The sequence below is a fragment of the Odocoileus virginianus genome, chromosome 2 (assembly GCF_023699985.2).
Source record: "Odocoileus virginianus isolate 20LAN1187 ecotype Illinois chromosome 2, Ovbor_1.2, whole genome shotgun sequence".
NCBI classification, from domain to species: Eukaryota; Metazoa; Chordata; class Mammalia; order Artiodactyla; family Cervidae; genus Odocoileus; species Odocoileus virginianus.
The window spans coordinates 77,947,752-77,964,125 of NC_069675.1; the positions used below are offsets into that span (position 1 = coordinate 77,947,752).

Here is a 16,374-nt window from a genome sequence, read left to right on the forward strand (position 1 = left end):
GAAGCTTCTGCTCCTCACATTCCTTTTCCTAAAAGGGCAAATGGCCATGTCCTGTATCGACTATGTCCCCCTGCCACGGGAGGGGAGGTGGTATTAATACATGAAGCCATATGGCAGCCAGAAAGGCTTTCTTTCTACAACGCCAGACACTGTAAACCTATTAAACCGGATGTGAATGTTATGTTCTTAGTAAAATAATAATTGATGGCATAGTAGGAACTGAGCTCATATCTGTTGTTGATATTTATGTCAACTGGACTAGACTGTGCCAGGACATTCAAATGTAATCTCTCCAGGAGAAGAAATTTGGGGTCATTTACTCCCATCTGCTAGGGGTAAAGCCTAGCAGTGTGCCTGGGAAATAGTACGTACTGGATATAGACTAGCTGCTCTGAATAATTCCACAAAGTCACAGCTATTCCAGTACTCTGGAGCCAAAGAATCAAGTAGGATTAAGGTTTTCAGCCCATTTAAGATGAGAACATTTGGCAATGCATGAATTTTAACTCTATGCTAGATCAACAGGTTTATCAATTTAGTTCTTCAATTCAAATATAATCACATTTCTTTTTTTTCATTTATTTTTATTAGTTGGAGGCTAATTGCTTTACAATATTGTAGTGGTTTCTGCCATACATTGACATGAATCAGCCATGGATTTACATGTGTTCCCCATCCTGAACCCCCCTCCCACCTCCCTCCCCATCCCATCCCTCTGGGTCTTCCCAGTGCACCAGCCCCAAGCATTTGTCTCATGCATCCAACCTGGACTGGCGATCTGTTTCACACTTGATAATATACATGTTTCGATGCTGTTCTCTCAGATCATCCCACTCTCGCCTTCTCCCATAGAGTCCAAAAGTCTGTTTTATACATCTGTGTCTCTTTTTCTGTCTTGCATATATATAAACACCAATACAGTATACTAATGCATATATATGGAATTTAGAAAGATAATCACATTTCTGAAGCCTTGTTGCCCCTTACACTGGAACTCATATCATGACATCAAAGAAGGTTCAGAGTGCAAACATAACCTAGTGTCCCCAGCATTGTTCATGATCAGTGTCCTTCTGAGGGACATTAATAACCACACTTTTGACCGTTGTTGTGTCTCTCTTTGGGGCTTTCCAAAACACTATTATTCTTCATATCTTGTTGTTGTACTGTCTCTGTCTTGCTGGAAGCAATGGTAGCCTCTTAAATTTAAAGAAATAAAAACCAAGGCCCAAAGATGTGAGGGCGGGGCCAAAGGCCAAGCAGCAGGCATGGACACCAATCCTCCCCTCCCCAACTGTGTGCCCTTGGGCTAATGACTTGGCCTCTCTGTGCCTCATTGTTCACATCTGCAAGATATGAGTGGCAATCCCTGCGTCTTCCTCCTGGGGGTGCTGTGATGATTTAGTGGGGCTGTACTCATGATTCGTTTTAGGTTTTAGCTCCGGACACAGGAGAGAGAGTGGTAGGCAGAGTGGCACAGCGGTCTGGTCCTCCATGTGACTGGTCTAGTGATGAGGCGTTTGATTGAGGCTGGGGTGTGGAACTTCATGAACGGAGAGGAAGGAAGGGATGAGGCCACGCTCCTGTTCGAACAGCCCCTTGACGTGGTGCAAAGACTGGAAGATCTCTCAAGGTCCTCGCCTGGGCTGAACCTGAGCCTAAAGGGTCTGGGGCCCGCTGGGCTTCCTGTTTGGGCAGGACTTCTAGTCAGTTCCGGTTGGACTGGAACTGACTAGAAGCCCTGCCATAGCAGGCACAAGGGACATTCACAAGGACGCTTGCTCTGGGCCCCTGATCGTGTCGTGCTGACAGCCCAGGTCAGGCTGTGTCCGACCAGCTTGTCCAAGGCGTGAGGCCTCTACGTGTGAAATGGAGCTCAAGAAACACGCTCAGAGCCAACCTCAGGCAGGAAGGCTCGGGAGACCCCCGGGGGCCGGTTCAAAGGCAGGTGAGCGCCCTGCAACCCTCTGGGGGTCCTTGTAAGTAAACATCACCCTCTATTTCCCCGTCAGACGTTGAGTAGACAACTTCTAAGAGGCCAGTGTAAATTGCATTTTTAACCTGCAAATTATGAAACATTGTTTTGCTTTTTATTCTGTAATTGAGGGTTACCTTTTCTCTAACACCTTTAATTTAAATAATTTCATCCTGAGCGTCCAGGAATTTCAAAATCCACTTTAACATCTAAGCCTTTTGTCACTAGCACTAACAGGTTTTTGCAAGACACAGCAGCTCATTTAGAATGCTGTGTTTTATTAATAGCTGGGAAAATACAGGCCTTATTTACATCTTTATCACTTTCCATGCTGTTGGCTATTGGGGGAAGACATTCTGTATGTGGCTCTGATGTAGCATTCAAGTTCAAGGACACAGATTTTCAGGAGGATTCCCACCTGCATTGTCTTCCTTCCTCTTCCCAACAATCCTGGACATCACGCTTTATGACTTATGCCCATTTTATAGAAGAGGAAACTAAGGAACACTTGACCCAGGTTATGGTAGCTGCTAAATGGAGCAGCCATGTGAGACTTGAGCTCACTGGCCAGGGCTGTGCCCAGAACCCTAGCTCCCTGTGCATGGACCGGCTTCTCTGGATTTCTGAGACTCTGCTTTTAGACAATTTAAGACCTCTCCATTTTCAGGGCCACACTCAACCTCTGCTTGATAGCTTGACCAAACAGGCAGGATTCTTTGAGATCATCTAGACCAGGGATTTTCAATGTTTGATGTCATAGCCACTTGGGAAACAGTAATGTGGATACAGCATACAGAGGAAATGGTGTGCTTGTGGTGAAGCTGCTTGTGGTCATAAGAGAGTGGCCCGGCCACCCTGACCTCATCAGCTGTCCTCCTAGACTAAGGACATCTTTGCCACACACGGTTGGGTCTGTTTTACAGATGGTAATACTGACACCTAGGGAGGGAAACGCTAGAGCTACCTGGTGGCACTTGCGATTACATTCTGTGGCTTGCTTTAACATTTTAGTCACTCCAAATTTCTGAATTATTCATCGGCCATTTGTTACAAATTGTCAGGGACAGCTGACTTGTCTGTGTGTATATGTATATTCACATGATCTCTTCCCAATTGGGTTATACATTATCTAGAGACAAGGTCTTGGTCATGTTCCCTTTCTTTTCTTACTGCCCCACCCCCCAAAAAATTGCCAAGCATGATGGCTTGGACTTTTCTATGTATTAAAGTATAAATAAACTATCATCCGTCCTTTTCCTTTAAAAAAAACTGTGGCATCCTCCTACGTCAAGTATCTCTTCTTCCGGAACACATTCCCAAATGCCCCTGGCTGTAAATAATTTCTGCCTTGTCTCACCCTCCAGCACATTTTCTTGGTGACATCTTAGAGCTTTTACTAGTTTTTACCTTATGTTAGAGTTGTTGGTGAATGTATTCCATCTCCTTTTCCAGTAATACGACCACTTTGAAATCAGGTTCTGTTAAGTGTGGTTCACATAACAGAGTGGCATTTACTTAACAGGCATTCAGTTCAGATTCAGTGTTTTTGCGAGCCTCTCACATATCAGACACTGCACCAGGGCTGTAATATGGGAGCTCATTTAAATTTTAGCAGCCATGTGAGATGGGTGGCGTATATTAGCTTCATTTTATACGGTAAGGAAACTGAGACTGCAAGAGAGGAAGTGCCTACTTAAGGCTGTTTAAGTTGAAGCCAGGACCCTGCACTCCAAATTCCACACCCTTAGCTTCTTGTCTTGCTGACAATTAATGTTTGCTGAGTTGAAATACAAGCCAAGAAGATGGGACTTCATTAGTTTAGAGGCTGATAAAGGCCGGGCATAAGGCTTGTGTGATTTTTTTTAGCGGCCGGAAGAGTACCCTCGTGTTGGGAAAAAAATGAAAAGAATGTTGGTTCTTATGAATGTGTTCTGCTTGCCTGCCAGTTGTCCCCAGAACATCTGCAAGTTCAGATGAAATATGACTTTCAGATGAAAGAATGTTCTAACTGACCCAAGTCTTTCTCCCCTGCAATGAAAACAATGGGAATTTATACGTTTTCGTTTTGCTGTTAATCGGATTCTTTGAGACTCAGTTTCCTTGATAGATGAGGTAAATCTAATCAGCTACTGATCTCCAGGAGACCAAATGGTTGTGTCTTTGTGTGTGTGTGTGTGTGTGTGTGTGTGTGTGTTTGTGCAGCAGAACTGTGAAAATCCTGCTTTATTTTTCTGCTCTACTTTCCCCTTATTTCCCATGGCAATCACTGACCCCATTCCAAGTTAAAGATCATACCCCCAAAGGTAGCAGAAAACATGCACAGTGATGCTGGAGTCATCCTCCATGTGATTATCTAAGTGTGGCCTCCACGAAGTCATTTCTCCAGCCCAGTTAATTCCTGACTCTAATCAGAGCCCCAAAGCCCCTAATCAGGCTTCTGAGTTTGGTGATGGCAAGTGTCTTCATGACCATCTGTGAAGAAAACATGCCAAGAGGAAGCTTCCGCTGGATGACAGTGGTTAAGCCACAGCACCTGCTGGACAGATGGATCTTGAATAGCAGGATAAGCCCCGTCTCCCTGGGGATCATGGCAGACAGTGCCCAGAGGAGAAATGGTCATCCATGGCTAGAACTCAGTGAGGCTAGTTTTCCAAGGGGTTACCAGTCCTCTTGTGGCCCCCTCGTATGATAATTCCCATTTTAGAGATGCATACACTGAGGCGTCTCTGACTCAACCCTTCCACTACAAGGACTGACTGTAGAGTCTTTCTAGTTCCAGACCTAACCTCCTTTTATGGCAGGGTGGACACCACGACTAAGTGGTTCACACCAACTCTCTACCTCAGATCAAATCCCAGCAACAGAGTAGAGATGCTGAGATGCTGGCAGAGGGTCATGAAGATGGATGTGCCCTGGTGCCCTTGCCTGCTTCCAGGTCTGCATGTAGATGAATTTGACTTCTAGGCACTAGATCTTTCCAGTGTAAGGTACTGGGTGGAAATGAAGGGTGATGTATATTCTGCTTTGAAGACACGTCTCAAGGAGCGTTCTTTCTTAGAGTATATTCTTACATCGAGGAACTGGTCCTGGCAGGAGATGATCAGAAGGCATTCATTCATTTCCTTATTCATTGAGCAAGTCATTTTAAAACACTATGCCTGGGTGGGCCCCAAAGGTATGACAGGGAGCAGGGCTGACATGGGCTAGATTCTGAACATGCACTTACAGGATGTCTAATTCTGCGTGAATATGGAGAGAACTGGGCTTCCCTGGGGGCTCAGAAGGTAAAGAACCTGTCTGCATTACAGGAGATACAAGAAACCGGGTTTGATCCCTGGGTTGGGAAGATCCCCTGGAGAAGGGAATGGCAGCCCACTCTAGTATTCTTGCCTGGAGAAGTCCATGGATAGAAGAGCATGGCAGGCTACAGTCCATGGGGTCGCAGAGAGTTGAACACGACTGACTGACTAAGCTCATAGCACAGCATGAATAGAACTAGGGATAAAGTCTTTGTAGGGAAAAAGATGTGTACTGTAAATAAAATTGTACAGGGGATGTTTCTACACAATTATTTACCAACTTTGGTATGTCTCATTTCATTTTGATTGTATGTCTTTTTAACAAAAAAAGCATGCTGTCCATTGAAGTCCCTTGAAAATGTCCTTGGCTGGTCCGGATAAGCTGGAAACTGCTCAAGTATGCTCATGGTTTTGTATCATGCAGGCAGGCTTGCGACACTGACAAATCCTAAGATGTTGGTGAAGATTCTATCTCTAGGCCCTGGCTTTTTCATTCCCCCTGCCTACAGATGCCTTTTGGCTGTGGCTGCCTTTCTCTGGGGCTAAATGCTATTTATTACTTAAGCTACAGTTCAGAGATGATCAGCTAAAATCATTCATTCATGCATTTGATAAATATTAATTGAATGCCTACTTTGTGCCATGCAGAGTTCCATGTACTGAGCCTATGAAACATTAGTGAGAAAAAGTAGATTAAAGTTAGTATCACTCAGGCAAAGGTAATAGAATAATGTTTATTGCCTTCTAGCTTATTAGAAGGTCAAAAGAGCGCGGGACAATGTGGAGTAAGGGGATACATGTGGATCTGTGCTGGATGTACTTTAAAGGTAAAGCTAAAAGAACTTCCTGGAAGGTTGGATGTGGGATGTGAAATAAAGAGGAGGCTAGGATGACTCAATGTTTTGTGCTAAGAAACTGGATGGATGGAAATGTCATTAGCTGAGATGAGAAAGACTGGATGAAGTAGGCTAGGGAGCAGGGAGGAGTTCAGTGTGGGGCCACATTAAGTTTGAGTTCAGCATCCAGGTGTGGATTTTGAACAGACTGTGGTTAGTGCCAGCAAGGAAGAGGTCAAAGATGGAAAAATGCATTTGAGATTTATCAAAATATAGACAACTTGAAAGCCGTGAAACCGGGTGAGATCACTAAAGGCATGAGTCCTGATAAGGAAGAGAGGGACTAAAGGTCTAAGTCCTAGGGAATGCCAATGTCAAGAGTTCTGGAAAAAAAGGAAGGGAACCAACCAAGGAGACAGGGAGGAAACAGAGATTAACCAGGAGGAAAAATAAGAGACTGTGATCTCCTAAAACTTTCTAGAAGGAATGATGACTCAATTGTGCAGAATTGCTGATGGTCTAGTAAAGATGCAGACTGAGAATTGACCATTGGATTTATCATCAAGGAGGTCATTAGTGTCATCCATCTCTGACCCCAGCCCACCCAGCTTGCTTCCTCTGCATACCACACTGTCCTTTCATGATGCGCCTCTAGACTGTACTCATTTGATCTCTTTAAATAGCTGTGCCTACACAAAATAGCTGCATGTCTGCAGTCTTGCAGACATCTTCACAAGGGTGATTCACTTATATAACATAAATGAGCACCTACTGTGTGCAGGACTGATTGAGATTGAATAGAGCTGCTAAGTCAATTGCGTTCTCCTCTGCCCTCTTCTTATAGCCTAAGGAGTACAGCAACACTTATACAGAATCTGTTATCACAAAAGAATGTGATTGATACAGTAAAATTACGGGAGCTCAGAGGACAGAGAGATTTTCCCTGGGGGTCAGTGTTGAAACCATGAGGAAGTAGCTTTTGAGTTTGGTCTTAAAAGGATGAATAGGATTTGGATTTCAGGAGATGGAGTAGAGAGAAGACTGTTTTAGATAGAGGGAAATAGAAGAACAAGGGCATGCAGGTGGGACAGCTGGAACGATGACACTGAGCCAGACGGCAGGGTACAGGAAAGAGAGAAAAGAAGGTGAGGCTAGAATTTCGGCTGGGACCTGGTGAAGAGGACCTTAAAAATTAGAAGCTGGGCTTTTATTTTTTAGCCCATGGAGAAATCATTAAAGGTCTCTGAGCCACGGAGTGGCGTAATCATAGCTCTGCTGCTTCAGGAAGAGTCATCTGGCTGCCTGTGCAAAACCATCCAGGAGAAAGATAATAAAGACCTAAATTAGGGCAGCTGCTGTGGGAGGAGGGGGAGAGGCCGTGTGAGAATCCACAGAAGCGGAATCCCCAGGACCTAGCGTTGGAGAGTGTGGGCTGCCTGGATTGTCGCTGGAGCTCAGGGCCCTCCCTGAAGACCACATGCATGCGTGCGTGGGTGCATGCTGAGTCGCTTCAGTTGTGTCCCTGTAGACTGCAGCCCGCCAGGCTCCTCTGTCCATGGGATTCTCCAGGCAAGATTACTGGAGTGGGTTGCCACGCCCTCCTCCAGGAGATCTTCCCAACACTGGGATCGAACTTGTGTCTCTTATGTTCCCTGCATTAGCAGGCAATTCTTCATATTAGCGACACCTGGGAAGCCCCCTTCTTCAAGTGCCAGGTGGCCTTGGCGACTGCATTTGCTTATCACTTCCACCCCCATCCTCTTCCAAACTGTGGGTGCTCAACCTTCACCTCATTAATGAAATGAAGCTGGCTTATTTTTGGAACTCTATGATGCCCATGGTCACTGAATTTAAGAAACAAATTAATGCTGTGCTTTTCAGGACTCTCCACCTGCATGGTGCCCACTCAAAAGAGGTAATTGTGGAGATGTGAGCAATGTGCGCTCTGGCAAGGGCTCCTCTAGGTCACCTCCAGCCTCCGATCTCTGATCTGTTTCATCTGATCTGATCAGTTGCATACAGCGTTTTCAGGAATAGTTGAGCAAAAGCAGTCCTCAAAGCCTCAAGAGGGTAATCTGCAGTGCCACCCCCACCAGCAGTGCCCTAGGAAATGCCAAGTGACCCAGATGGGGCCCAGGCAGCCTGCCTGATTATTCTACCCCTGAAAATCCAGCCTCAAGAGTGTAGCCTTTGTACCAGAGGATAGAAACCCCCCCTCTGCCCAGCGATTCTTTCAGCATCAGCTAGAGTGGGCTGAGACACGGCAGGTAATGGTGCCCAGGGGATCATTACTGAGTTCGGCATCAAGAATGGAACTCCAGGCTGTGGGGGGAAGGGCCTGGCCTGCCGCCAGTCCCAGGATCCCAATGCACGTGGCAGCAGCTTTGGGGGAGCAGCCTTTGGGGCGAGGCTGGCTTCCTCCTGAATATGCCATAAAAGGATAAAAGTGCTGCTATCTCATCTGCATTGGGTAGCATTGCTGGATAATTTTTTTTAAAGTGTGGATTTTTCTCCCTTTTTGCAATGAGTGTGGTGTGTGTGAGTGCGTGCATGTGCGTGTGTGTTTATGCGCATGCATGCTTTCACACAGTTTGCAGCCTATATGTGTTAACAGATGGATTCAGCCTCATCTTTATCTAGTGTTACAGAAGATAAAACTGAAACCGGGTGATATGCTGCCTTTTCAATTTAAGAGGAAAAACATTTTTTTAAGTGCCTTTAAGGGAAGCCCTTCTGGTAGAAAAGAGCGGTCCAAAATATGGTCTGGCTTTACCCACAAGGCGGAGCACAACAGAACCATTTAAAAGTGATTTTTCTCCTTCTCCCTGCCTTCCACCTGACTTCTCCAAAATATATGATCCCTGTGTCAGAAGTAGGCCAAGCTTTAAGGCTATCATGAATTATTTATCAAGAGACATCCTTACCCAGGAGTCTTGAACGAATGCCCCATGGTTTAAATTTTATAGACTACCTCACCTCCCCCACAGTAGCAGCAATTTCTGTTGCTGCATTCTTCCTGAGATGGAAATAGAAAGTGTTTTACAAAAGGCAGGACAAAACGTTATGCTAATAAAGGTAATTGTGCAAGGCTTGGAAACACTCCCCTGTGAAGGCGACATTAAGCCCTCCGCTCCAGGTGACCAGCCTGCCACAGCTTTTGTCTTGCCTGATTTCAACAGGAGTCAGACATCCCCAGGGTTTTCCTGGGTTTTACTGCTCAGACGGTAAAGAATCTGCCTGCAATTCAGGAGACCTGGGTTCGTTCCTTGGGTCTGGGAATGTCCCTTGGAGAAGGAAATGGCAACCCACTCCAGTATTTTTGCCTGGAGAATCCCAAGAACAAAGGAGCCTGGCGGGCTACAGTCCATGGGGTCCCAAGAAGTTAGACAGAACTGGTGACTAGTACAACTGCCATTCTCAGAGGCAGGACCGGTAGAGAGGAGAAACAGACCCAGTGAGCAGGTCTCTCTGCCCACCTTTTCTGGCAAGGACTTGCCATTTCATCTGAATAGCAAGTATGTTTTACCTACCTATGTGTTCTGTAAGATTCAAGCTGAGGTTTGTGGAAATTATTATTTTGTCTTAAACTGGGGACATTAACTAGACAAACAAAAGAAGCTGGGTGTTTGGTTTTTGATTCTTTTTGCCTCCTTATTGCTGACCCGTGAATCGGAAAGTGAGTCCTGAACACAGGTGCGCGGGGCAAGATGCTCCCTGGGTACAGAATCCGAGAGGGCCTTCCAGATAAGAAGGCCTGGGGCTGCGGGTTTTGGTCTCCTCTGCTCTGAGCACCATGATCTACTCTCAGTTCATTCTTCTGGTGAGTGTATTTTCATATTTGATAGCCTTGAGATAAGCTAGGGGTCATTCTTCATAGAGGCTTCTCATTTTTTTTAATCTTTAATAAACCTTTTATTAAATATCTCATTTCATTCCTGTAACATGTTGGGGATATGGAGCACACAATGTGTTTTTTTCATTTTAGAGATGAAATAATTGACAGCCAGGATGGAATAGTGTGTACACACATATGTGCTCATGCACGCACACACACACACACACACACACACACACACACAGACAGAGGCATGACATAAAATATAAACCTGACCATGTCACCCTGTCCCTGACAAACAGTGAAAGGTGAACACTAGGATCCAGCTCCCACGTGAGGGGTAGATTCCTTTACAAAACTCTGCTGGCCCCTGTGGTCCAGCTTCCATTTCAGCCCAGGTTTCCCTCCTACCTGACACATTATTGTCTTATAGTCCAGCCATATGACAGAGGGTGAGATGGTTGGATGGCATTACCAACATGATGGACGTGGGTTTGAGTAGACTCCGGGAGTTGGTGATGGATAGGGAGGCCTGGCGTGCTGCAGTCCATGGGGTCACAAAGAGCCAGACATGACTGAGCAACTGAACTGAACTGAACCAGCCATACCCAGCTCACATAGCTCCTTACATCAGGAGTTTTATCACCTCCATTCATTTTTATTGCCTTGTGACCTCTGTCCTCTTTCCCTCCTCTCCTTCTCAACTCCCCCTGTTGGCCTGGCTAAGTCCTGTGTGGGTTCCAGACTTAGTTCAGACATTGACCCCTCCATGAAGTCTTGACTGATTGGATTCCCACCATGTGGATGGAGTTCGGGGCCCCGAATTAGTGCTCCCACACCAGCCTCTGCTTCCCCCTTACAGCAACCACCAAACTGTACTTTAATTCTTATTTCTTATTTTTATCTTTCTTGGTAGCTCCTGAGTTCCCAGTAAACACAGGTGAGGGGGCCTTATTTGTTCTCAGAAGCTTTATCCCCAAATGGAAGAAACACAGGAAGCTAGTGACAGGTTGCAGGGCAGACCTCAGTGGGATTCCTCCTCCTTATTGCTATACTTCTGTCTGGATGCACCCCTATTCAAGGGTTCAGCCCACTAGGCAGGGTTTTATACCGTCTCCTGTGTCGTTCAGTTGCATAGCTGCCTTCAGATTCCAAGAAGAGGTCCAGAGAGGCATCTTATTTATCCCCTCCACTGACCCAGGCCCTTGGGACCACATCTAGAAATATTGACCATTTTTGTAGGAATTTTTTAGTAGGAAAAAAAGTCAAGCTTGCCATCAGGTAATTCTGAAGATTATCAATAATTAAGCAAAACGATTTTTTATTTTGTAAAATAACATTCAGGCATTACTTAAGACATTATTGTACTGTTTCTTTCAACATTAGGACTCTAAATGAAAAATAAAGTAATTTATTTAAGGCAAGAGCATCAGATTCACTAGTTTGAGTGCCTTCCTTTGGGCTTTAGTGCCTTTCTTTACTTCTCTTAGCCTGGGTCATGATCTGTTGCTGGGTCATGGACGTGAGAAATGAATGAGAGATGAGGATGGAAGGGGCCAAGTTCAGCCAAGGATGGAGCCAAGTTCTCACCAAGTGGTGGCCACTTTGTAAATTTCTTTCCCTGAAACTGCCCTGCTTCCATCATGTGGCCCCAAGTCCTACCTGAACCATAACTAGTTTATGCCTATGCTCCAAGAAGACTCTTGAGAGTCCATTGGACTTCAAGGAGATCCAACCAGTCCATCCTAAAGGAAATCAGTCCTGATATTCATTGGAAGGACTGATGCTGAAGCTGAAACTGCAATACTTTGGCCACCTGATGTGAAGAACTGACTCATTGGAAAAGACCTTGATGTTGGGAAAGATTGAAGATGGGAGGAGAAGGGGACGACAGGATGAGATTGTTGGATGCCGTCACCGACGCAATGGACATGAGTTTGAGTAAGCTCTGGGAGTTGGTGATGGACAGGGAAGCCTGGCATGCTGCGTGTGCAGTCCATGGGGTTGCAACGAGTCAGACACGACTAAGTGACTCAACTGAACTGAATGCTCCATGTAGGGTTCACCATTTAGAGTTCAGAGACCTGAACAAAAAGACTCACTGAGCAGTCACAAAAGTGCTCTCGACTAAGAGTCAATAAGAAACCCCACAGCAGGCCTGGGGCAGTCCCCCCCTCCTCTGGGCCAGGGGCCCCTCATTCTCAAAGGAGAGTGGGGGAGGGGAGCAGATACTCAGGCGGCTTCCAGCCCTGGCATCCTGCGAGCCTAATTGGCAGCTGAGTGAGCTGTCATCGGTAGACCAGGAGAAACCAATTGACCCTGGTCATTCTGCTGGCAGCTCCGGTGCCTGAGAAGCCGTTGGGTCCAGCTACATCTAGAACTAGCTGTGAACCCTTGGGGTTTTAATTAAAGGGCTTTGTGAGTCAGATGGCTCATGGTCAGGGAGACACCGAGGGGGGTCCCGTCCTGTCATCCGCTCCCTGAGAAATGGGCCGCCTCTCCCAGTCCAGCCCAGGGACACAGAACCAAGAGGCTTGCCGGGGGTCTTCCAGGAAAGACTTGTGGCAAAGCTTCGCCCCACAGCCCTGCTGACTCCAGGCCCCAGAGGAGTTGGGGCAGTTGGTATGTGGCATGTCATCAGTTTTCTCTTGTGAGCATCTGGGCCGTGCCAGCCCGCTTCCCCGGGTGCTTGGAGGGTTTCTTAACCAACGTCGTTTCTGCTTCGGGTGGTTTGTGCTAAATGCATTTGCAGTCCCAAGTGGTACAAGGGATAAAAGGATTGTCTTTAAAAAAAAAAGTGGTTTGTGAATGTGTGGAAAGCAAGACCGCCTGCTGTGTGTTTTTGACAGTCGCCTCCCCAGAGAGGGTTCAAAACCTCACCTTTCAAGATGTTTCAACTCCTATTAGAAAGTGACTTAAATAATATTGCTCTTCTGACCATGGATGGCTGCTGTGACTGTCAGGCTGGTGATTATTTGTCTAAGCCGAGTCCCGGGGGCTGGGATGTCACACCATTTCCTCCCGTCTCCCTCTCAGAGGAGGTGAAATCCCTTTTGCCAGTTTCTTCTAGCTGGTGTCACTGTGATGGAGGGTGTGCACACACGAGTGAGTCTACTAGAGAGACTACACTGTGGGTTCAGCGAGACTCATTGCCTTTCCCACAGATCGTTGCTGAGCACCTACTGTATGCAGGCACTGTGCTGGTGCAGAAACTGTCGTATCCTCGGGCTGTCGCCCTGTAGCATGTATCACGCTGTTCTGCACCCACTGCCCTTCCAGTTCCTCAAACTGACCCGAGTTGCCTTTATTTTCCTCCTGGATGCCGATGTGTTCAGGGAACTTGAACAGGCCACATGTTTAAGCATCTTTAGTTCAGGGCTTCTCAAGTTTGGCACTACTGACATTTGGGGCAAAATAAGTCTTTGTTGTGGGAAATATCCTGTGTGTTGTAGGGTGTTCAGCAGTATCTCTGGCCTCCATATACCAGGTGCCAGTAGCACTGCACGAACTCCAGCTGTGACAACTGGAAATGCCTGCAGACATTGCCAAATACATCCTCACAACTTTGAAAGTGAAAGTCTCTCAGTCGTGTCTGACTCTTTGCAACCCCATGGACTTCTCCAGGCCATGGACTTCTCCAGGCCAGAATACTGGAGTGCGTAGCCTTTCCCTTCTCCAGGAGATCTTCCCAACCCAGGGATCGAACTCAGGTCCCCTGCATTGCAGATGGATTCTTTACCAGCTGAGCCACAAGGGAAGCCCAAGAATACTGGAGTGGGTAGCCTATCCCATCTCCAGCAGATCTTCCCAACCCAGGAATCGAACTGGGGCCTCCTGTGTTGCAGGCAGATTCTTTACCAACCGAGCTATCTTTACATTTACTAAAATGCACTTAGGTCCGCTGTCCTACTTTATACAGTCATGTGTCAGGAAAGCAAGGATTCTTTGCTCCCAGTCCACAGTTAAAGTCATTGAGGATCAAGAAGGAGAGAAACGTGCTCAGGTCAAACAGTGAGTTGGGGGCACAGCTGTGGCTTCAGTTTACATCCATCATCCTAACTCAGTGACTTATGATGGATCCATTGAGTGGTGGTTAATGTTTAATAACTGACCCTCTAGGGAAAAACATAAACAAACCTGTCTAGGAGTGTTTGCCAATTTCCATGGTGTAAGTATTCCCACATGGCTGGTTTCTAATTATAAGACCTTACTGAATATGAAGTTGGGAAGACATACATATAATTGGCTCTGGTGATCTGGTGACATATGTGCTTCCGTCCACACAGTGTCCACACAGTGGTCTTTTTGTTTTCCGAACCTTGTTCTTCTACCCTTTCTACGATAAACACACACCCTTATGACTGCGAGGTATGATTGGGGGTACATTTAGGCTAGTCAGGGTTTCTGATCACCTCTGGATAACTATAGAACAGTTAGAGTGGAATTTTCTCCCTTTTCTTTTGGATGAACATCCAGTTTCACAATCTTTCCATCTAAGGAGTTACATTGGGAGGGTCTCCTGGACAGAATGAACTCTTAGGCAGGAACTAAGTGTCTTTGCTCAGCATCAGAAAAGTTGAATGGGAGGTACTTAGAGGTACAAGATAGTGATGGCCACTGGGCTGCAGTGTTCCATATACCATTCCAGAATATCTAGGTATGATCTTGGCTGGAGTTTTAGTTCAGGCATGAGCTCAGCTTCTGTAAGCCTCAATTTCCATGGCTGTGAACATTGCCTCATCACTGTGGTTGTAAAGAACAAATGAACTGTCTTATGTCCCAGTCTCAGATGACTACTCTCCCACTTGGTTTGTCAATGGATTGGCTGAAGACTATAATGCTGTAAACTTACTAAAAACAAGAGCCTGGTGGGCCACAGTTTATGGGGTTGCAAAGAGTCCGACATGACTGAGCACTTAGTTGGTCTTGACTCTTTTTACCTTGGCCACAGTTCAATGCCATTTGCTTCTAGCCATCTTCTCTGTGGTCCAGCATTTGACCTGGGGAGGGGAGCTTGAAACTGTGAGAGGAGTTCTCAACTGAGTTCTTATCCCACTCTTGGTAACCCCTCAATATATCACCTCAGGAACACTTTGACGTCACTGGAGCGTGGGCAGCCTCAGGGGAGGGGCGGGAGTATGCCGTGGCATTTGAATTTGACCTTAGAAGTGGTAGGAAGTGCTGGCAGAGTTTTAAACAGGGAACACACATCATCTGATATGCTTTAGAAAGCTCTTTCTGCAGAACATGGGTCAGAGTCCAGGCAGGATGAAACCAGTTGGGAGGCTGGTATAAGAGAACAGTCAAAAAGTGATGAAGCAAAAATGCTGACTGGTGCAGGCCAAAAGTGCTATGAGAGTTCAGACAAAACAGAGGTCTGTGTGGACTGGGTATCAGAAAAGTATCAGAGAAGACTTCTTGGAGGGGGTGAGACTGCTGCTGGCCTGGATGGATGGTAAAAAGGATGGAGGTGTGTGGAGAGGTAAGTCTAGGCTGCAGAACAGGGTGGAAGAACACTGGACTTAAATTGAGAGCTTATATGAGGGTGGTTTTCTTTCAATATGGGCCTGACCATGGAGAGATTTGAACACTAGTCTTAGAAATATGGGTTTCGTTAGAAATTAGTGGGTCTCAGAAGGACGATGCATTTTTCTGTAATCGGTCTGATCGCATCCCAGGCATATTTTATGTCCACGGTTCCCCCTTCTCGTTTCCCCAGGGCCAGGTGTAGGGTGTCTGGGGCCCTGCTTCCCCAGGTCCAGGTGTAGGGTGTCCGGGACCCTGATGGGGAGGTGTGTGTGTTTGCCCCCTACATCCCTGTGCTATTGAGAAAGGCAGAAGCCCTGTGCATCTTGAGGATGAATGCTGATTAAACGATTCCTAATTTGCCTCGCAACAGAGGGGGGCCCAGGAACTGGAGCAGCTGTGCTATTGTCTGAGGGTCCCCAGTATTTGTCTGCCTGGGCCAGGGTGACCGGCATCTTGTCATCAGCTCAGATAAGCCGGCTCCCAGCTGTCACTGCAGGCCGTTCTCATCCCTTTTGCCACTGTTGGCCGGGACCCTCTCCTCTTCCTGAGTGTAATGGACGGCCCCTCCTTTCTCCCATCCCTGCTTTGTGAAGGTGTGTCTGGCTGTCTGGGAGGGTGGAGTCTGACTAGCCTTGTCACGTCCAAGAGAAAGGAGATTTGTACTTTCTATGAAGTTTTAGAAAACAGTTTGCTGGGAAATGACATGAGCAGAATGCCGTTACCGCTGAGTCTCACAGGAAGAAAAGTGAGGCTCAGAGGGGTAAAGCAACTCATGCAGGGTTGCACAGCAAGAGTCAGTGGGGTGAGAACTAGAACCTGTTGGATTTGGCCTGAGGTGTCTGCTGGAGGCCCTCCGCTTTCACAGTGTTTTCAGCAGAGGCCTGGCTTGTCAGAAAACCA

The 16,374-nt window shown here is 46.6% G+C and overlaps 1 protein-coding gene across 3 annotated transcripts in view; it reads left to right on the forward strand.

Moving 5' to 3' along the window:
* The window catches only part of CYRIA (CYFIP related Rac1 interactor A), a 102,349-nt gene that overhangs the window by 17,208 nt on the left and 68,767 nt on the right, over window positions 1–16,374 (forward strand). Inside the window, exon 1 of one of the 3 annotated variants that reach the window (XM_070451460.1) lies at window positions 15,329–15,427. The exons of the other annotated variants lie outside the window; for them this stretch is intronic. The gene's annotated coding sequence lies outside the window, so the exon portion shown is untranslated. Of the gene's footprint in view, window positions 1–15,328; window positions 15,428–16,374 lie in introns of those variants that run through there. 3 annotated transcript variants of the gene reach the window in all.